The sequence below is a fragment of the Sphaerodactylus townsendi genome, linkage group LG02 (genome assembly GCF_021028975.2).
Source record: "Sphaerodactylus townsendi isolate TG3544 linkage group LG02, MPM_Stown_v2.3, whole genome shotgun sequence".
Taxonomy (NCBI): domain Eukaryota; kingdom Metazoa; phylum Chordata; class Lepidosauria; order Squamata; family Sphaerodactylidae; genus Sphaerodactylus; species Sphaerodactylus townsendi.
This window is the reverse complement of record NC_059426.1, coordinates 147,988,749-148,012,362: the sequence shown is the minus strand read 5'-3', so window position 1 is coordinate 148,012,362 and position 23,614 is coordinate 147,988,749.

Sequence of the window (23,614 nt, the reverse complement as noted above, 5' to 3'; positions counted from 1 at the left end):
GAGATGCATTATTCCCCTCTCTTCCACCTGTTCACTTTAAGTTCTGCGCTGTCCACTGTCAGGGAGAATCTGCCTGCCTGCCATTCTGTGCCAGTTGCCCAGCAGGTTGGAAATAGATTCTTTGAGAACCCAACAATGTACAAAGTCCCCCAAACATGCTTTCTCCCCATGGCAGCAAGTATGACCAATCTATAGCAACACATTCATTATTGCTCAGCCATTACAGGAAGGTCTCTTTTCCTTTTTTTTTCTTTTGCGTGTTCAACATGTTCAGCTACAGAGGCACAACTGATCAGATTGGGGGGCAAAGCAGAGGTGGGATCCAACCAGTTCTCACCACTTCTCTAGAAGTGGTTACTAATTTTTTCTGAGTGCTGAGAAGGGGTTACTAAAGCAACCTCCCTGCCCAATAGGGACTGGAGGTGCATGTGTGCGGCAGCACCACTGTTTGAATCCCACCACCACCATCATTAGGAGGTGGGGGTGTAGCAAGCTCTCAGTAGGAACACCCTGCGGGGGGGCTAAGAAGCTTGCGCCCCTAGCATGAGTTGGATGGGGCCTCCAGTCATGGGCACTTTGCCGGTCTGGCCTTTGTCTCACTCCAATCTTTCACTTGGTTTATTCCTCCAGCAGCTGGGCTGAGGAATCAGTTTGCACTGGGGGGCAGCATTAGTGCTTGGATCATTAGATGCTTGGATCACCCCCCATGCTGCACCATCTAGTTTATCTTATGCTTTCTGTGAACAAAGTTCTTTGACTATGGCCAGTTTTCTTATCCACTTAGATTGTGTTGGTATGTTATTTTGGAAAGGGTAGCCAAGCGGGAAGAGCCATACATCTACCTGCAATATCTTTTCTCTACTTCTCAAAATATGCAGTTTTATGACTCCTCAGACACTTGAACTTAAAATGCAGAAACTGCCTATTTGCAAAACTTAATTACAGTTTTTAAATGGGGGGGGGGCTAACTTTACAACCCCTCTCCCACAAGAAATCTAGTTCTAGTTTGCTCTTCCCTTCCCTTTTTCCTTCTTTTGACACCAAAAATGTTTCCAACTTCTGAGCAGTACAAGAGAGGAATGCCAGCTATCTCTTGGAGGAATCCCTATTTTCCCCCAGAACTTTAGTGAAACTTTGCCATAAAACATATTGGCAAAGACTGATCTGACATAAAGCCATAATTAAATATTACATTAAATAATAATCTAAAATTTAAGAAGCTTTATTTCATGCAAAGTTTAATTAGGTTTGGTTTATTGTATAGAACTGCATTTTTTTGCAGTTCACTTGCATTGCCAGAGTGTTTTTTTAAAGTCTTGTCTGCACTATCTGGTAGCAAAAATATGACTTAATTTTCATATGATAATTTATAACTCTATAAAATATACAGATCACAAATATTCTCAGACTTTATAAACTGTTCCTGCCCTCATGCTTGATTTTTTATTGTAAATATTAATGTTTATTCTTAAAGAAGGTGAAGTGTTTTTTAGACAAGGTTCATGATCATATTAGACACTTCTAGCTGATTTAATTAATCTCCTTGGATGGCAGATATTTCTAATCATAAATAGCATATGATGGCTATGACATACAAGAAATTTTGAACACTACTTCCCCCAAGGAAGAAATACAAAATTAGGCCAGTAAATTTCATGTGGAATCCCAAAGGAAGTCTGAAGGAAACTTGAATGAACTTGAAACTATAGTGAGGTTATTCTTATTATCAATTACTACTACTGCCACCACCAAAACTACTACTACTACTTCAATTGAATATCCCACCCTTCTGTCAGAGCACTGTTGTAACATGTGTCTGATCATCAAAATCTGACAGCTAACTGACAGGTAACACCTGACACAGCCTCATTCTGGGATTGATTGGCAATGGACTGTGATAGGCCAGTAAACCAGATATAAGGCTGTAGTATACTGAGGACTATGAGACACTTGTCTTTGCTTTGCCTTGTGAAGCACTTTGCTTGAGTGAGCTATACTTGTGAACTAATAAATGTAGAACCGCTTCTGTGAAGCTGAGCTGCTGTGTGCATCTGACTTCCTACTGCGTTCCAGTATATTGTGCTATTCTGCTATAGGGGCCTTACCCCATACCTTCACACCACCTCCTCCTGGGCTCGGAGCAGCTTATAACATATAAATATAGCACATTTAAAAACAGTTAAACATCAATGAATCATACTTCTAAATGCAGGTGGTCGCAAGCTATCAATTCATAAAAAATTAACAAATAACATCAGTTGTAACTCTGAGGGGCCCAGATCATTGGCTGATGAAGTTAGAAATCAGAGATTAGAGGGTGTGGCGGGGGGAGCTTGATGGTTAACCGTAGTTGTCTCAAACATATGCATAGTGGAACAGCTCTGCTTTGAAGGCCTGGCAGAACTATGGCACATGGGGCCCTAGTCTCCTCAGACAGAGTGCTCCACCAGGCTGAAACAAGCTAGGTTTCTTTGGGGATGGGAACCACCAATAAGTTATATTTGGGAAACGTATCAGAAGAGATAGTCCCATAAGTATGCTGGTTTAGAATGTAGGCTTTGTAGGTTAGTACAAGAACCTTGAATTTGATTTGGTACTCCAACAGAAGTCAGTGCTTCTGGCAGAGAACAGGTTGAATATACATCTGCCACAAAGACCCCATAAAGACCCTTGCTGCCACATTCTAGGTTCAGGACCCTGGCACATTTTTATGCCATCATCCCTCTGAGGAATCCTGTTGCTCTGTTGTATGTTCCACCTGCTATAAAGCTGCAAAATCAGGTAAAGGGTAGATGAATAGATGTACTCTCAGACTACTTTACCCCACTCAATTGTCAGGAAGCCAATCTACAGCAGGCAAAAGAGACAATCACTTCACTTGTGCAGGCAAGAAGGCTGGTGTGACAGGTGAGCAAAAAAATGGTCCTGCCTGCTTTTGTACATAACCATCTATCAGAACCCATGGAACTATGGTGGAGATGTGGGAGGACGCAGTTGTTATGATTATGATTTTAACTGCTATTTTCAATCAGGCATTCTCAAGGAGGTAAGCTAAAGAAGTGAACCAGGAGAACTAACTATTTAAGGGTAACAATAAAAGTCCATCAGCTGGGATCATAGTTGCTTTCTGCCTCTACATTCATAAATTGTTAATATATCCTTTTCCTAGTGACTATGTGCAGCATAAGCCATGTGACAGAATTGTAAAGAGTTTCAAGCCTCTTCACAAAATGATTGTGCAACTCCTTCCAAGTGAGGACATAAACTATTTGTAAATTATGATCGATTCCCCACAGTCGATTAATCACGTGATACTCATGCTAAATATCAAGGTTTGAGCAAGAACTCCCCACTGCTTAACTGCCAAACACATTCATCCCGGTTCTGGCACTTCCTCTCCCCCTTATCACGTGTTTTTTAAGAACCTGAATGGAAGTGCACCTTTTTAAAAAAACACTCGCTGAAGCCAGATTGGTGGGGAGGTTCAGGGCTTGAATGTAGGGGTTTTTTTCCTGCTGTTGGGAGTGACGTGGAGCCTTCCAGCCAATCAGAGCGCAGTGGGTTGTGCATGAAGTGCATGCAGCCCTCTTTTTTTGTTTTATGCCAGCAGAGGCTACGTTGAAACATGGCTGTGTGGAGCATGATTTCTGTGCCAACTGTTAACTAAAATTAGACTTTTGTGTCAGTGCAGCTGCATGGGTAAAGAGTACTGAAGCCGCGCATAAACGTAGCTTAGCGTGAAAAACAGCTACCGTTCTATATATGCATGTGCATGGTGATGTAGCTGCGCAAAAAAAAAGTTTTAAAAAATCCCACCCCAACACAGCACAACAGCCAATCAGGATGAGGAAGAAAGAGCTGCTGAGCAGATCGCGTGTTCAATCGCGTAATCCTGGGGAGTGCTGCACTTTTTGAAACCGTGATAGACATGGATGTCTTCATCACACACATGCTGCATTGGGGAGGGTGAAACCCGGATGAAAAGGTGCTGTTTCTTTTGAAGCCTGGTTGTATCCGGCTTTAATTTCAAAGTGGGGAAATGGCCTATGTCAATCTCTGGATTTAAGTCTGGCTAAAGGGTGAACAATATATTTTCCACAAAAGTAACTAAGACTATTTAAGAAGGGATAAGAGCTCCAAGTCCAGCACATTTGATAATCTGTACAATCATTAAATAGACTTAAGAAGGTTTTGACGTGTAAACAAATATACTAAGGTTTAAAAACCACTTGATTAAGTCAAGAAAAGGAGACAGTGATGACAGCAAATAAATTCCACATTATCCTGCATTATTTATGCACAATTCCAAATCTCCATCTTTCGTAACTGGAAGGACTTCAGATCCCAGGGTGGGAGAAATAGAGGCAAAAATTCACTTCCACCCCTGTGATTGACAGCCCACCAGCTCTGTATACTAATTGTGCAGAGACAATTCTTCCTTGATAGTACAGAACAAACACACACATCCACACATATATCCTGAGAAGATATGAAAGAGTTATTGATAAAAAAGTATTATCACTATGTCCAAGAGGAAAATGATGATTCAAGTTCTGAGATTTCTAGTTAAAAGCACTGCAGCTAGAAGATGTGATATTTATTCATGCTTCTGTAAAGTAAGGAGTCTACTTTTAAACAATATAACAAAGGGGACTTCCCCCTACTCCCACCTCACCTTACCTCAATGTGTTGTATTGTTTGCAGCATATTTTCTCCTAAGCCTGACATGTTAGCTCTCTATACTGGAATTGTTGGTGTGTATGTGTATGGCAGGAATGTTTTGCTTTTGTTTATTGTCTCCATCCTATGGCATTTTGCTCAGTTCTTTCTGTCAAGCAACCCTGAGTTTCTATTTGTTGTCACGAATTGTGTTCCTATAAGTTCTTCAGATATTTTCTGTATGGACTCCCCCCACCCTGTCATATACATTTTGTGTAACTTTCCTTCATCACACAAGAGAGGGAAAGGGTGTCAACCTTTGCAAAGGCCTTACTGTAATTAGAAGTCTCCAAGGTCCACAGAAAAAGGCAAGATGCCTTCAGTAAATTAATTGTGTCAACATTTATTGCTCTTGAGGATGCAGGGGAATTGTGACAAAACAATCTCAGAGGGAATCTTCATTTGGCTTTGCTTCCTCCTTAAATCTGTTATTCCTTTAAATATCACTGTCACCTTGGTCCCTGTGTGTGTTCCTTTCACTATCCATAGGTCACAGCTGTGTAAACCAAATGTGAGAGGAACATGCCTTAAGAAGTCTATGGCATAACCTTTCATGAATACCAACATTGTATTCAGAAATGTCATGGTCTGAGATTGATAGATAACTGTGTATTTATCTGGAGATAGGTGGGCGGTAAATATAGTAAATGCATTATTGTGGATATCTAAGGCAGTTTGGGGAAGCGATGTAATATGTGTGCTAGAAAGCAGAGTGTTTAGTGACTAACAAAAGCTTGCATTGTATGGAAACACAACAGAGCTGGTGTGGCTCTATGAGCAGTTTTCCTCAAGCCTCAGATAAGTATTCCAGTCCAATATCAAACAAGCAGGTTATAAGGATCATATCACAGACTGGGAAAGGACTGGCAATAATACCAGGAATAGCACACAGTTGCTATCTGGTCCCTGTGTGTATTCCTTTTACTATCCACAGGTCACAGCTTTGTAAACCAAATGTGAGAGAAACATGCCTTAGGTTGTCAAACTAACTGCTTCTGAGCCATGGAAATCCTGGCCTATCTAAAGCAGCAGCCAAAGAGTTACTGAATTTTAAGCTCCATTCATCTATATATCTGTTAGTGAAAGTGTGGCCCATCTGTGGATATCTAAATCTGTGGATCAGGGCCACAATGACAGAAAGGGCATTTTTCTGCAAATTTGAGACATCCCCTAGGTTTGCAAAAACAAGCCGGAAAAGTTTTTAAAATGGAGGGTTAAGAGCGGCTGCAATTTAGCGCCACTGCCATTGCTGCCCGGAAAAGGGCACAGTGAAGAGGCCCCATCGTGCTGACCTCTAGAAGGGAAGAAAGCCAGCGGTGGCCATACCCAGGAGGGGCAAGATGTTATGATGCAGTGCGGTGTCATGACGACATTAAGAAGGGCCAGCCGGGAGCCTATATAAGGTATTGCCCAGTCCTGTGCCCTTCCTTTCCAAGCATGGTGGCAACGAGTCTCCCACCCACCTCTCCCCTGTTAGTCAATGTTAATGCATGTGTTCGCTGTCATGCGCATGCAACTGATCAGATGGTGAGGGGAGCTGGGGAGCTACCCTCTTTGGTGGTACCTCATTAAGAGGTTTGGGGTGGAGCAAGTCTCGAGGCAGGACACCCAGGCAGGGGCTACTGAGGCTTGCGCCCCTGAGCAGTAAAACAGTTCTTCAGCATGGGGCCTTCCGCCCAGCTGATTTCCACGATTACTACGCTGTGCAAAAACGCATATCCAGCATGGGGCCTTCCGCCCAGCTGAGTTCCACGGTTTGCTGCTCAAGGTTAACGGTTTCCTCCAACAGGCAGGTTGGAGGAAGTCTTCACTGGGGGACAGCACTCGGGCTGCCCAGTGTACAGATCTCATGCTGAGCCTCATGCTTCTTTTCATCCTTTGTCAATAAAATGGTTCAGCTATAGCCAACATTTTTACCCCAGAGACAAGAGTGTTGTGTTGTTATTGTGAGTTGGGGGCTCTGAGCAGTAACAGTCTCACACTCGGGTGAGAAAGGTTTGCAAACCTACAAAAAAGAGGAACATGAACTACACAGGCATACATGTACAGCATACCCAGTTCCCGTGCGGATGTAAGGCAATAGCTATTTGTCAAGCTCCAACATGGGCGAGATAAGATATTTTAAATTATGGTTCTAGAAAGCATTATGTGGAGATAACATGACTAGGATTTTTCTTTTTCCCTATAAGGGGTGGTAACACCGAGACTGCCCTTTTAAGAGCACTGTTTTAACTAAAAGTGGAATGGTTGCCAAACTTCATAGCTGAGCCTCTTGGCTCCTAGTGCAGGTCGTTAGATTAAACGCTGCAGTTGTGCTTCTCTGAAGGACAATTAAGGTTATTTACAATGCCTAGTTGGAGTATACTAGCATTGTAAGCTGTCCACATTGATAAGGAAAAATGATGAAAAGGAAAATAAAAACTAATTCCCCAGCTTTGGAAAGTCAATAGCCGAAGAAGAAGCAATCAAAGTTAGAGGCTTTTTTAAACATTATCTTCTCAGAAGACCAACCCATCACCTTCTGTACCCACACGGAATAGATTCTCTGTACTTGAATGCGATGTGGACTCTGACCCTGAACTCATCCACGAGGGGGTCGAAGACCTGACAGATTGTTGTAGTCAACTAGGAAGCACTGTGGGTGATGTTACTCTAATTGGTGATGAGCCAACGCCTTTTGAAGATATTCTCCAGGACACTTGCAGAGCTCTTGGATCTATCCCTCTTAATGGCAAGGATGTTCCAACATACTGAGAAGAAATTTAATGATCTGCAAACCAGTTTCAACACTATTACGACTCAACTTTTAGAGCTTAAAATAGTTAAAGACAAAGATGGTATTCATCTAAATTTTAATTCTTCTAGTACCCAACCAGTGACAGCCCTCCGAACCAAATGTTATACTCCACTTACAAAGAAATGGGATCTGCAGCTGCTTAATAATCAGATAGTTTTGGAAGTATTTCCATTCAATGGATCAATCACAACATGGGACTCTTTGTATAAGGCAAAATTATTTTTAAAACAAATGTTGAATTTTAAATTTTGTAATTTAATCGCAGTGGAACCTCTTTGTAGATCTAAGCAATACATTAGAGTGCTTTTGAGTTTTTCTGATCTCTCTGCTTCTGGCTTTTTAGTGAAGAAGAAAATGATTTCAGCATTCTATGGTGTGTATCCTATTAGGATTTTTAAGAACCACGAATACCGGGATCATCCTCAGCTATGGTTGCTGCGGGTTGCCAACCCCCAGGGGGAAAATCGCAGGACATTTGGGGGTAGATTCTCAGAAGCTGTGGCTTTTGGGACCAGGACGGGGGCCATACTCAGTGAGTAATATGGATGTCAAGTCCACCCTCCATGGCAGACATTTTCTCGGGGGGGGGGAGTTCATCCCCCCCCCGGAAGTTGACAACCTCATTAAAGGCACCAATTTTGATCCACCATCCAAGTGGAATTTGAGGGGGTTCTTGGGGGGGGCATAATCAGTGTCTTTTAACACAAGAAAAGAGAAATGTGTGAAATGGGGCTTCTATTGCTGGTCATTTGAATCATATACAAAACAACAGGCTTTTTACCTCCCCCCCCCTTTTTTTTTCTTTGATGGGTAAAAATGGGCCCCAAAGAAGGGAACTTCTCCCTGCATGAGAATATATACAGTGTTATCTTCATTTTAGATGTCAAAAAGTATTTGCGGCTCCAAGTGTTTTCTTTTCCATGGAATAGGGGTCCAAATGGCTCTTCGGGTGTTAAAGGTTGCTGACCCCTGCTATAGAATCTTTGGGCTTGTTGACTCCCCCTGAGGCCTGGAACAAAATTAAAGGCAATCTGTTAAACGTGGAGTTCTGCAACCTCCTTGCTGCTGCAAATAAAACCTGCTCCCATGTGAGTATTGAGATTCCAGCTATACGTGGCTATGAAGCCAATTACCTTTCCACTTTATGGAACCTTAGGCTCATTCCGCACATGCAGAATAATGCACTTTCAAACTGCTTTCACTGCTCTTTGAAGATATGAGGAATGGCAAAATCCACTTGCAAACAGTTGTGAAAATGGTTTGAAAACACATTATTTTGTGTGTGTGGAAGGGGCCTTAGATTCAGGAGAGCACTTACTCTGGTTAGATTCAATGTAATCCCTTTTGCTCTCCTCTATGGCAGGTATGATCAGATGGTAAAAGATAGATGTTGTTCCTGTGGTTTGGGTTATCTGGAAACCCTGGAACACACTCTTTTCCACTTCCAAAAACATATTCAATGGAGCGAGAAATGTAAAAACACTTTCTTTGCTAAGTGCTCAGGCCTGTTGGACTACCATAAGATACTTTTCTTTTTAAATAATGAGGATCCTGCACATTGTGCACTAGTTGCAAATTTATTATTGGATATTATAGAGACCCAGTGAATTGTTTAGAGATGCAAATTGTATTTTGACTCATTATTTTTGACTTCTGATATGTAAACTTTTCTCTCTCTCTTTTTTTTTTCTTATGTCAATAAAGGCTTACTTGACTTGACTTTATAATACCTTTCCAAGAGAGGTCCCATCCCTACTTGCATTCTTCCAGACATGGTCCTATTTATGTGTACTTTGATGTGCACTATATTTACCATTAATTAAACAGTGTTTTTTTATGGATGGAATTTCAATGATGCTGATTTTAATGATGCTTTTAATTATCCAAGTAACTGGACTTTATTGCTAATGAGACTACTTCATTTGACCCTGGTTTTATATAGTGCTATGTATGCATTGGTTTTAAATCTTTTGTAATTCACTATGAAGACCTGTTTTAGGATGGACTGTAAATGCTTTTCATAAATAATATAACACAATAGAGCTATCAGTCTATCCCCCTCCCTGAGAATGCTATCCTTCTTCCTGTTAAAGCAGATGTAATTTCTCAGTATTGTTTTTTGGGTCAGGATGTACAGGAATGTCATGCAGAAGTTGAAATGTGGGTATGTTTTGGCTGATGATGCAGAAAGGTCTGTTGGAGCTAGCTGTGTGTGTTCTAAATCATCATAAAAATGTTGCCCAGCATGGACATTATTTGCATCTGGCATTGTCAAAATAGAAACTCATAGGTTATTTCTCTTAGGCTGTGATTGCAAATATATGTATCCATATTGATTTAGGGAACAATTTTAATCCAAGAGAGTTATTAATATCTGCTGACTGTTGCTCTTAAATGTGTTTATTCCTGCATTATTTTTATGGAGTCGTTTTTATTTACGATTTTTACTGCATCAAGATTCTTACCAAGGGAAAGACTGAAAATCTTGAGATGCAATAACTTTACTAACATAGAGAACCATTACATATATTATGCAGGGGAAAAGGAAGCACACTTACTGAGGATTGAACAAAATATGCTAATGGTGTCATTGGACTAGGAGACCTGGGTTCAAATTTTGATTCAACCATGGGATAACATTGGTCTAAGCACTTTCTCTCCAACAACATCTAAGAGAGTTATGAAAGCAAACTAGAGATCAGACAGATTCATGTGTCTATTATCTGTCAGTGGATACTAGCCATGGTGACAACAGCAAACTTCTACATCCAGAGGCAGTAAACCTCTGAATACCACTGCTAAAGTGCTAGATCAGGAGGAAACAGTGCTCTTTATACCTTGCTTCTTGGTTCTCTACAGTAACCAGTTGGCAATGATGTGTACCAGGATACTGAATTAGATGGAGTGGCAGTATAATCTAATTCAGCATCTTTTTTGAGGGTGATGGTGGAGGAGTGGGGATCACATGTATGCTTGGTGGAAGGATGAGAGACAAATGCAATTAAGATTGCAATCCAAAGGGAGAGCAGGTGAATGAAGCCTTGGAAGTGGGGTTTGGCTGACTCAGGTGCCCACTCCACTGCCATAAGGGGTGAATATGCCCATAGAGGGGCCACTATGCCAGCAGGAGGGCACTGCAACTGTGCAGTGCCTGAACCTGGAAGCTGCCACATGCGCCAGTGCCCCTGTACTGCAGGAACCCACAGTGGTGTGGGAGAGGGTGATCCAGGGGTGTTCTACGGGCAAAATAACTGTAGTCATCTCCCAATGTAGTTTTGGCCCAGGAATACTCAGTTTTTGTGGTGAAGACTTATGCACCCAAAAAGGATGGCACAAATCATTCCTGGAAATGGGCTTCCCCAAGAGAGAAGAGGTTTTTTTTTTACTCTTTGGTGATTGGGCTGTAACCAGAGGTGGGTTTCGGGGGGTTCTGAAGGTTCTGTAGAACCTGTTGTTAAAATTTAAAATATCACTTTTTTAATACTTAAAATATTTTTATTAAGTATTAATGTTTTTAATACTTAAAATTAAAAAGTGATATTAAAAATATTTTTAAATACTTTTTAACAGTCATTATTTGAATCCCACCACCATCGGAACCTGTTGTTAAAATGTTTGAATCCCATCACTGGCTGCAACAGCCCAATCCAGAAAAAGGGGGAGGTTGAAAGGAGTTGAGGAGGAGGCAGGGTCCTAGGTGCCATCTTCAGGAAAATGACCCCCATGAAGGGCAAATCTGCTGGTGTAGCAGGGGCATTCTGGAGGTGGAGCTGGTGCTAGAGCTGATATTAGTCAGTTTCCACCCAAGCATTGTCTCTGGGGACACCGTTGCCTCGGGCATGAACTTATAACACCCTTTTGATTGGTATAAACCAATTGAGCCCGATGGTTTGGTGTTTTTACCTCCTCAAACTGCAAAGCCCTCTGGGAGGAGCAGGGCAGTGCTGCAGTAGTGCCACCCCTGGCGGCCACAGGCCTCTAGATTGGGCTGCCTGATTTGTTGCTTTATTTTTTTAAGCTACTTAGCAGACCATCCAGTTTGAATATTATGAAAGGATTGGTGACATGAGAGCGTATTTAATCTTTTCTCACTTGCCTCTTCCACAATTGACAGAATTTCTGTTTCATTGATCATCATTCCCTCTATTTCATTGATCATCATTTCATTGATCAACATTCCCTCTATTTCATTGATCATCATTCCCTCTAACAGCATCAGATCAACGGGTGAGGCGGAAAACACCCTCAATTGGTCAGCCTGGAAACTACTATTTGCCCCATCTTTCCCAGATATAGTATCAAAACAGGATGAGCATGTTTAAAAAGGTCAAGGATTTAGTCCGTTAAAAAGAAAAGAACTACAGCAAAGAAGCTGAGAGAGTTGCCATAATGCTTTGCATAAAGTAGAATACAAGTAAAATGTGAGGCCAAATTTGAAGCTTCCTGATCAAACAAAATAAGAAAAAATAAAACTAACAAACCAAGTAAAATTTTGTTCTCTTTTGTTCTTTTTTAAGTTGCTGCTGAATTCCAGTCAAAAGAAAAAAAAGAAAGGTAGTTAATTATCCTTATTGAGGCAAACCCTTGAGGAATTTGTGGAGAACTTAAGAGTTGAAATTTGTTCTCAGGAGGATTGTGCTGGTTAGGAAACCAGGATGTTCAGAGGGAAGTACACAAAGTAAGAGGAAAGGAAAGTGAGCTGGCCTAGGCATAAAAAGCAGCTGGAAGAAATGGATGGAGAATGATGGGAATGAGAAGAGAACTACCACAACATGACAGCAGCATACATTAATCTACCATCTATTGTAGCTTTCACAGGGCTAAGAGACCAACAAAGATGTCTTTTTGCACTTGTTTTGTGCCTGACATTTGCCTCATTCTTGTGGTTTCTTTACAACTGCCTCCTTTCTGTGGGTATTCAGGTCTTAAATAGTGCATTTAAAAAAGGACGCCAACATGAGATGGTGCTGTGGCTGCATACAGCATCTGTCATTTCCTCAGTTGTGAATAGCTGTAATCAGTGGTGAATGGATTTGGGCATGGCTTGCCGTTACCTAGAAAACTTCTGCAGGTAGAGAAATTGCTATATGTAATCTTCTGCCTTCACACAACAGACTATTTGCATAGACTTTTATAATGTTTTAAAACCTCTCAACATGATTTTGTCTTGGAGGCTGTCAGGATGAGGACTGGGGAGACTGATGATGGGGCTGGATCATGCAATCAAGGAAAGATAAGCGTAGACAAATGTGCAAAATGTGTGGATGGTCAATGGACACAAAGATATAATAGAAAGGAAGTTTCAAGCATACAAGCCAAATGTCGGCAGCAGAGGTTTGATCTAAGAAATGCCAGGCTAGCATGTGGATAAAGCAAACAATATCAGGGTAGTAGCACCAGACCACAAGGCTATATTTATACTGGCATACATTTGTGGATTGATTGCATAGTTAATAGGCGTATGTGTATCACTTTTTAGAATCTGCACTATAATATAGGCTCATCCTGCCTTTTGGTACAAACATATCCCACGGTGGCTTTCACAACATCAAATAAAAATGACAATGCAACCATCTCAAAAATGTGTCATCAAGCACATAGTTGATAAAGGTTAAAACACACAGGAATTCATAAATTAGTTTGAGCCAGATAGAGCAGGGAAACAAAACAGAGGTGTTAATTGGCTTTCTAAGAGCTGCCAAGGAGGGTGCCAATCTCTACTCATTTCATCAGTGCTAGTATAAGTGAAAACATATTTTTTGAGAGAACTGAAGATAGTTGGCAGTATCTTGGCACTCAGTGAATCCAGTGTTTTTCTTCATTTTCCTCTCTGTTCCTGCAGCTCCTTCTAACCACCAGAACAAAATTCCCATGTGGAAAAATTGCTGTGCTGGTTTGGGGGCAAGGCTGGGTTAGGAAGAGCAAATTCACAAAACCTCCCCTGCTTCTCTTTTGCAACTGCAGCTCTACTAACTGAGGAAGTAGATCCGTTTCATGCTTTGTCCATCCTTCATCCAGCCCACCAACTTACAAGGTTGTTCATGGATTCCACAAACCCAGGAATCATCTTTTGAGGCAATGGAAGGGGCTGCAGAAGAACATGAGAAAACTTTCTTGTATGGATGACAGGATCCACATCAGCAAGATTTAGACATTGTCCTCATCATTTTTGTTCATTGCCTTTGTCTCACTGTCTCCTTTATTCAGCCATGTTTTGCAAGGCTGCAGGGCTATAGTTACCACCAAATGTAAAATGTGGTTGGCCAGAAAAGATAGTTGGACTAATGTGCACTCCGTGGGCAAAAATTACATCAGGGATGTCAAACCAGTGGCGTAACTAGGCAAACTGGAGCCCTGGGCAAAACCTGAGTTTGATGCCCCCCAGGCGCATGCCCAATGCAACGCGCACCCCCCCTTGTAGCTACGCCCAGTTTGGCGCCACCCATGGGCAGCCACCCTCCCCCACTGTGACCAAGCAATGATTTTTTACACCAGGTTGTTTCAAAGTCACCGTCACATTATAGAACATGCCCCAACTCACAAATCTGAACACAGCAATAAGCCATGCCACACAGCAGAAATAAATTTTTGAAAACATTTTCAAAATGCTTTCAAAATGTTTTATTACTGCTATGAAAACATTTTATGGTGTTGTATCCAGTCTCCCCGATTGAGGGAAACAGCATCACTTTCATTGTTTCAAAGGAGAATCTGGGCTCCCTAGTTTAAACAAGTGATGCTGAAATCCACCCCCAAACAGCATCATTTTCAATGGTGTTTAAACGAGGGAACCCAGATTCTCCTTTTAAATCCACCTTAAAGGGAGAATCTGGGGTTCCCAGTTTAAACAACATTGAAAGTGATGCTATTTTGGGGTTGATTCTCCCCCACCCTGAAACAGCATCACTTTCAATGTTTAAACTGGGGTCCTCAGATTCTCCCTTTAAATCCATGTCAAAGGCGGGGGGATTTAAAAGGAAAATCTGGGGAAATCTGGGAAGTGCCTGCTGTCAGGGGTGCAATTGTTAAGCTAGCAGCACCAAACTTTCAGGGTATATTTAGGAGACTCTCCTAATGATACCACCCAGGTTTGGTGAAGTTTGGTTCAGGGGATCCAAAGTTATGGACCCTAAAAGGTGTAGCCCCCATCTTCTGTTAGCTCCCATTGGAAACAATGGGTGATGGGGCACCCCTTTTGGGAGTCCATAGCTTTGGACCCCCTGGACCAAACTTCACAAAACCTGGGTGGTATCAGTAAGAGACTCTCCTGATGATACCTCCCAGGTTTGGTGAAGTTTGGTTCAGGGGGTCCAAAGTTATCGACCCTCGAAGGTGTAGCCTTATCTCCTATTTGCTCCCATTGGAAACAATGGGGGATGGGGCACCCCCTTTGGGAGTCCATAACTTTGGACTCCCAGAACCAAACCTCACCAAACCTGGGTGATAGCATCAGGAGAGTCTCCCAAAACATCCCTGAAATTTTGGTGCTGCTAGCCTAAAAACTACGCCCTCTGCAGGCCAAAGAAAAACACTGAAAATACAAAAAATCCCACAAACGAACCTGCAGTTTTTGCGCCCCCCACAGGGCTGCGCCCAGGGCAACTGCCCACTTTGCCCTATGGGAGGAACGCCTCTGGTGGTGGGACAATCAATCACAACATTTAGACAGCACAGGGCGTTGGAGTTCATTTTACATTTGAGGGTTTGGGGAGCTGCATTATGCCTGAGAAAGGAGGGAGAAGAATATGCTTTGTTTATGCAAATGGAATACCACAAGTCTCCAGTGTGCTCTCATTTAAAAGAAACCAAATCTGGGTATTGCTTCCCATAGAATGTCTCACTGCCTGAGAAAGATGAGACCACACAATAGAATGGTCTTTGAGGTACTGGTGCATAAGCAGTCCCAGTCATGAATGTGATCATAATTATTTTATGCATGTCTTGCTTGAAGTTGCAGTCATTGAGTGATGAATATACTGGTGTGAACTCAGTCTGATCTTCCCATCTTTGGGAGCAGTCCTGAAGGCCAAGCCATTTGCAGTTAACAGAAATTGCTTGACTGTGAACCTCATTTCTTCTGTTATATAATAGGACCCTGGGAAAAGTAGGTACATGGAAGACGCCTCCTCAAATATTGCTCTAAACTTGCCATCCTTGCTTTAGTTATGAGGAGCTCAAAGAGTTTATCACAGGTTAGTTCATTGGATTAAAGAGCACAAAGCAGGTCACACTGAAAATCCCAGTAATGGTTTAAAAACCCCACAAAAAACTGCAAGGGGTGCATGTGAGAGTGTGTGCATTTGTGTTTTCCCCTTTTCTATTTGATTTTGGCCTCCCTTTAATTTCCTGGCTTGGACTAGGCACCAGAATAACAAGTCACACTTTCTGTTCTATTAAACTGGCCTATGCTGTATCTATGGTTAACCCATTCACAGTTGCTCTTGCTTGGATGAATGCAAAATACAAGAGCAATCCTTGTCACTATGCTGGAATGCTCCAGTTACTCTTTGATGTTTTGCTGGTGCTTCCTATCACTGTGAAGTGTTATTTGCTTTCACAACCCAATAAAATTGTGACCCAAACTGATGAGATTGTGGGGAAAGAAGAGCATTTGTTATTGGCCTGGAAGCCATAGCAATGCATCAACACTGCCATTGCCAGTTTATCACCCCTGAGGGCCAAGTTGGATGCAATTACACACATGTTCTTGTGGACAAGTTCTCCTTTCCCGAAGCATCTTCCTTCCCAATGATACTAAACAGATAAATGTTATATGTGAATATATAAGAACAAATGAAGCTACCTTCAGTTCAAATGAGATGTTGGTCCTGGTGGTGAGAACCTTGTGCCTGTCACCTGGCTTAGGTATATCTGGTTGCTGTTAGCCCCAGCCTGTATGAATAGTAATTAGTAGGTAGGTTAGTCGAGAATAGTTTTTGCTACCTAGTAGTAGGGTGGGGTCCGCTTATTGTGGAAGTGATTAGTGAGGCTATAGGGGTCTGGGAGGACGGTTGAGCAATGGGGGCAGGGGATCCCAGTGTTGATGGGACAGGGTAGATATAGCGGTAGGCGGTGGCCATATGATAGAAGGCGAAGGGGATATGGTTATGCCCGCTCGCCTTCTGACCTCCGACCTATCCCTAGGGACGGTGGTGGCAGGGTTCAGGGTTACTCTGCTTCGTCTCTGGTGTTGATTAATGCCAGGTCCATTAATAATAAAACCGCTGTGCTCCGGGATTATCTCGGAGCCCAGCAGATGGACCTGGCCTGCATCACCGAGACCTGGAGTGCCATCGAGGGTGAGATCTGTCGCTTTTAGGATCTGGAGTCACGCCACCAGGTTTCGTGTGCCTCCCACCAGTCCGCAGGCAAACACAGGGCTACGGGGGAGGGCGGTGTAGCAAGTCGTTCATCCGAGATTCCATTCCCTTCAGGGCTGTCCCCGTTCCAGAGATCACTGGCCTGGAGTGGTGTCGTAGACCTGGAGTGGTTGGCCTCGGAGAGGAGATGGCTGTCCTTCTTGGTGTACCGGTTAAGCCTAGCTGCCACCGAGGGACAGTCTGTCAGCGGCTGCTGGAGGTGGTGGCCGGACTAGGCACTCAAGGGTTCCCCAGGCACTCTGGCCAATGTCTTGGGTGACTTCTGCTAATGTCCATGTCGACGCGCGCCTCAATGTATATCCACGCTGCTTTCGCCGGACCTGGTGTCATCCATGGCGACACTGGAGTCTCTTCCCTTGGTAGGGTCTGGCCCCACCCATGAGGCCCGGGTCACAAACTGGATCTGGTGTTTGGTCTGGGGGGGTTGATATGAGTGCGATATCCTCTATAGATAGAGTGCCATGGTCCGACCATTATGCCTCTGAGGAGTTCGGATGGACTTGCAGCGTCCAACCCACGCTTCTAGGCGAGGGGCAGATTTATGCCCGCCTCGCGGAGACTTATGGGATCCAATTGGTTTCCTGCATGCTCTTTGCGGGGACCCCTGAAATCCCACCGCAACCGCTCGATGAGCAGGTGGAGGACCTGGAACTCCCGGCTCTCTCCGATGCCATCCGAGACTATTGTTGCCCCCCGGTGTCCCTCTTCGCCCCCGTGTTCGTAGCAGAGCTCCCCTGGTATACCGAGGAGCCTCGCCATATGCAGAAGCGGAGTGCTTAGGCGACTAGAGCGAAGTGTGGAGGAGATCTGCCATTGGCGGTAAACGCATGCGCGAAACATCTTATAGGGACGTTTATGAAGGCCTATGAGATGGCAACAGAAAGAAGGCGAAGAGGGCTTTTCTTCTCCTCCTCTCTTTATGCGTCTGCTAGCTCCGCCCGGCCTTCGAATTGTTCTCGTGATAATTCGGTCCTTGACCTCCTTATCGAGGAAGGGTCTACAAATTGTCGCATTGGTTATTAGCTGTAGAAGGCATTCATGCGAGCTTTGCATGATAAAATCATGTCAATAAACCCGCCAAGGGGCGACCTCCCCGCCACATTATCTACAATCAGTGAACTGGAGGCTCCTTTGCCGTCTTCAGGCCCAAGTTTGGCCCAGTTCTCCCTGCTCTCCCGTGAAGCCGCTGTCGACCCAGGGCCTTTGGCTGCTGTTAGACCTACTACCTGTCCTTCTGGATCCGTGCCCCTCCTGGCTCATTAAAGCTTTTGCCAGGTGGAGCTACAACCCCATCTGTTGAACATCATCAATGAAGCTCAGCCTTGAGCAAAGGAGTCTTTCTGGATGGGGTGAAGGCCCGAGGCAGTGGGTCCGCCCACTCTTGAAAAAAGACCATCATTAGATCCTGGCGATACCTGGCCAATTACCGCCCCGTTTCGAATCTTTTCGTTTTCTGGGGAAGGTAATTGAGAGAGTGGTGTTGGAGCAGCTTCAGGACTTCCTGGATGACGCATCGGCCTTCGACCCCTTCCAGTCCGGCTTCCGTGCTGGGCAAGGGACGGAGACTGCTCTTGTTGCCATCACAGATACACTCCGTATGCAGCTTACTTCTGGACCACGAAGCGGATCGGCTGCTGGATTTTTGTTGAAGATCTTTACCGCGAACATTTATGATATGGTGCGATCCACGACCTTTTTTGACCCACCGCCTGGCGGTCGTCTGCAAGGTACGTGCCGGGGCACTGTCCTTCAGTGGATTGCCTCATTTCTCCGGGCCCAGAGCCAGCAAGTGTGGTGTGGGGATGAAGCCTCACAGAAGTGCACGCTTTATTGCAGAGTACACCAGGGGGCACTACTATCCCTGCTATTATTTAACATCTATATGCGACCACTTGCTCAGCTGATATGGAGCTTTGGGCTGATCTGTCATCAATATGCCGATGACACTCAGCTCATTCTGTTGATGGAGGGGGGAGCAGTTGCCGCCCCTGCGGCTCTATAGCATTTTTTGGAGGCGGTAGCTGGTTGGTTGCAGCAGAGCAGGCTGAAACTGAATCCATCGAAGACGGAGATCCTATGGCTGGGCAGTGAGGGAGAGGCTCGGGATTTCCAGCCGCCCGTGTGGGAGGGGGCCTCATTGGCGCCGGCCTCCTCCGGCTTCGCCAGTCTGGGGAGTCCCACCTGGATTTGTCTCTTTCAATGGAGACCCGAGGTGAAGAAGCCCTTACAACCCGGACTGCGTTTTTCCATCTTCATCCAGGCCCGGCCCGGTTGGCCCCCTTCCTCTCCCAAGCGGACCTTAGCCACCATGATCCATGCATTACCTTGGTCACCTCCAGGCTAGACTATTGTAACTCACTCTACTGGCGGGCCTTCCCTTGCGTTTGATTCCAGAAACTAAAAGCTGGTCCAAAAATGCAGCTGAGCCGCCTGCTTCACAGGAGGCGCCTTTAGAGAGCATATCCAGCCCTGTGATTGGCGCCAGCTGCATTGTGGCCTCCCCATTTGAATTCCGAATCATCTTCAAGGTGTGGATTCTTACGACTGGCTTTAAGGCGATTACGCAGGTCTGGGGACCCTCGCATCTTGGGACCCAAGCATCACCCCATATGTCCCTACTACGGCCTCTGCATTCCAGCAGAGGAAGGCCAATTTACTGATGGTCCCCGGCCCCTCAATGATGCGGCTGGCCTCCACACGAGGTTGGACTGATTCACAGCGCTGGCCCTGGCCTGGTGGAACACCCACTCCCACCAACTGTCCCGGGCACTCTGCGGGTGCTAGTGGTGAGTTCCATGGGGCCTGTAAGACTGTGTTGTTCCCTCCCGGGCCTTTGGAGTGTCCAGTCACGGCTGATATGGTGCCCCCACTGTTCTCCCTGCTTTGGCACTGGTACAACAGAGCTTCACATATTGAGGGGCCTGCCGCCCCCTTCTTGGGGTGGGTTTTTAAATTGAGCCTGGACGCCTCTTGTTTAATTTGCTAATTGTTAGCCGCTGTTTTTATGTATTTTAAGATGTTTTATTGACAGAGCCTATGTTTGTATTGTACCGGATTTGCTCCTGCTTATTGTTTATATATTATGTTGTTCACCGCCCGGAGCCCTTTGGGGATCGGGCAGTATAGAAATTGAATAAATAATAATAATAATAATAATAATAATAATAATAATAATAATAATAATAATAATAATAATAATAATAATAATAATGACTTTTAAGGAGTTGAGTCTGGAGAAACACATACTCCCAGCAGCCACACAGGAGTTGCAGGGGACTGGCCTCTCTAAAAATTGCCAAGAATTCTACTTGTATTGTATTTATTAGATACTAGCATACCCGGCCACGTGTTGCTGTGGCTGAGAGTGGGCCAAGGGGCAGCTTCCTCCTTCTGGTCCTCCGCTGGTGCTTTCCTCCAGGGGCGGGTGCCAGGTGCTCTTCACGGGCTCCTTGACCTTGCACAGACGGGCCAGAGAGAGGAACAGGACAGGGGCCACATGACCTGTATGGTGTTTTGGGCCCCCACCACTGCAGTCTGCTCGGGGGCGGGACTGGGCTCAATTGGCTGTTCCTCCGAGTCTCCCAGTGACAGCTGACTCGCCGCCTCCCGGTGCCCCTGTGGTCATGCATTCCTCCGGGGCTGGCTGCCTGGCCTTCTCCCATGCTTACTGTACCTCACAGAGATAGGCCGCTGTGAGGAAGAGGTTCTTTCAGCAGCGGGCAGGGTGCTTCCTCCTTTGGGCCATCCGCTTCTGGCTTCCTTGGGCAGCGGGCGGGCAGCTTTGTCCAATGGCTGCTGTATGTCACACAGACGTTCCAGCGGGAGGTGTCGTGCATGCGCACCGAACCGCACCCCCCATTTTTGAGTTTTACCTGGCTCAGGTGTGTCACCTGAGCCTTGTGCATAGTGCAAAACATGCTCACATGGATGAGAAGCATTGGCAGAAAATTTCAGGGCGATCTGTCCAGGCGTTTCGGCATTAGGGCGTGAGGAACAAACGCACGGTTAGCTTTTTATATAGATATAGATATAGATAAAATTCTACCCCTGTCCTTTCAGGCTTGGGGCTGCAAACAACCATTATAAAACAACATAACATTTAAAACATTCAAATTCTTAATACATACAGAAACTATCAAATGGCAACAGATCCAAATCATCATTATTTGGGGCCTACACAAACAAGGGGCCATGGTCAAGATGATAATAACACTGTTTGTACAGTGATGACCACAAGTTGACAAGAGCTAATAACAATTGGGAAAGTTCTCTGGGTCACAAGGAGGAGGCCTCCAGATGTTAACTGTAGCTGCCTACCACACTTGGGAGCCCAGGATGAGCAGAGGAGGGTCTAAGTGATCGAGACTGTCATACCAAGATGCCCTCTCTGTCCATGCTCCAAATCAGCCCCTGGTATGCGGAAGAACTGAGGAGGATGAAGTGGGAGTTGAGACAGCTTGAGTGAATGTGGCAGTGGTGTAGTCAGTGACAAAGAGATGAGACACTCATATAGGATGTTTATGAAGGTCTATGAGAGAACAGTGAAGGAGACTAAGAAGAAATTTTATGCCTCCTCCATTGCTTCTGTGAGCTCACTCCCAGCACAATTGTTTAGGGTAATTTAGACTCTTATGACCTCTTCTACAGGTCCTAAAATGCAGAAATTGGCCTTTAGCTGTGAGGCTTTTGCGAACTATCACAGATAAAATCTTGTCTGTCTGCCATGACCTGCCTACCACCATTGACACAGTAAGTGAACTAAAGATTCCTTGCCTGTTTTCTGGTCTGTGCTGGGACCATTTCAGTCCACTGAAGTCAACAGGATACTGGCTGCAGTTCAAGCAACCACTTGTCCTCTTGATCCCCGTCCATCCTGGCTGGTGAAAGCCAGTGGTGATGTGCTATGGGACCCCTGTTGAATATCATCAATCTTTCCCTTGAGCAAGAAGTGTTTCCAAGGCGGCTGAAAGAGATGGTGGTCCACCTGCTCTTGAAAAGATCAACTTTGGATACATCTGATCTGGCCAATTGCCAGCCAGTTTCAAATCTTTCATTCCTGGGAAAGGTAATTGAGACAACAGTTGTTGAACAGTTCCAGTCCTTCCTGGATGAAGGTAAAATGTTAAATCCCTTCCTATCCAGCTTTCATGCTGGTCATGGGACAGAGACCATTTTGGTCATCATCATAGATGAGCTCCACCTCCAGCTAGATTGGGGTGGGTCGGCACTGCTGGTGTTATTCGATCTTACTACAGCATTCGATATGGTGGACCATGACTTGCTGGTCCACTGCCTCATCAATGCAGGAGTTTGAGGGACAGTCTTGAGCTGGATGACCTCGTACTTTCAGGGAAATGGGCTACAGGTAGGTGTTGTGGGGGGAGGTCAGGCAGCACTCCATTATATGTGGGATGCCACAGGGGGCCATCCTTTCCCCGATGCTGTTTAATATCTACATGCGGCCCTTGGCCCAGTTGGTTTAGAGCTTTGGCTGGGATGTCATCAATATGCAGATGACACTCAGCTCATTCTCATGATGGAGGGCTGGCCGGCCTCTCCCCTTGAGGCTTTCCAGCACTGTTCGGAAGGTGTAGCTGGTTGGTTGAGAATGAGCAGACTGAAATTAAATCCATCAAAAATGGAGTTTCTGTGGCTTGGCCAATGGGATTGGCTGGGGAATTTCAAGCTGCCAGCCTTGGACAGTGAGGCTCTCCATCTTGCCTCATCAGTAAGGAGCCTGGGTGTGACTCTGTACACCCTTTTCATTGGAGGACCAGGTCACAAAGAGAGCCCAGGCAGCCTTTTCCCATTTGCGTCAGGTGCAGCAGCTGACCCCCTACCTCTCATGGACTGACCTAGCCACAGCCATGCTACAGTCATGTTACAGTCACCTCTAGGTAAGACTACTGGAATTTGCTCTATGCTGGTCTAGTTTGAAGTTGATCCAGAAGTTGAAACTTCTGCAGCTTCTAGGCTCTTAGCTATAGCTTCTAGCTGGGACCATAGAACACCAGTCCTGAAAGACCTGGCCCCAGGGATGTTCAGCTGGCTATGACATGGGCCAGGGGTTTCACAATCCTGGCCTTAGTTTGGTAGAATGCTCTTCTTGGTGACATCCGGGTCCTGCAGAGTGTGTCTCAGTTCCACAGGGCCTGTAAAACAGAGTTGTTCCACCAGGCCTTTTATGTCAAGGCAGCCAGGCGTCCCTTCTTCTAAGATCATTTCTGGTCCTCGTCTGGATATGGCGCATGCATCTATTTTTATGTCCCCCTGTTGGTTTATTTTACACCATCTTTTTGTAATCTGTTTTTAAGCTTATGCTATTTATAATATTATAAATGTCTATTTTTATATTATTTATTGTATGTATTATGTGGATTGTTTTATATGTTTTATTGTGAGATGCCCTGAGTCATGTGGGTGCTTGGTGGGATATAAGTGTAATGAATAAATGAAATAAAATAAATAATAAATAAATAATGCCTTCCCTGCATGGTGATGCCAGACTCTAGCTTATCTACAAACTACAGAGATCAGTCTCCCATTAGAAAATGGATGTTTGGAGAAGGGAGGCATTGTACCCCACTAAGTTTCCTGTTCCTCCTCCCCAGGCTCAATCTGAAAATCTCCAGGAGTTTCCCAGCCAGGATCACACAAATCCCAACCCCCTTGTCTCCAGCTGGGAGCCAAGGGGGACCTGGCAACCTCACTTTCAAAA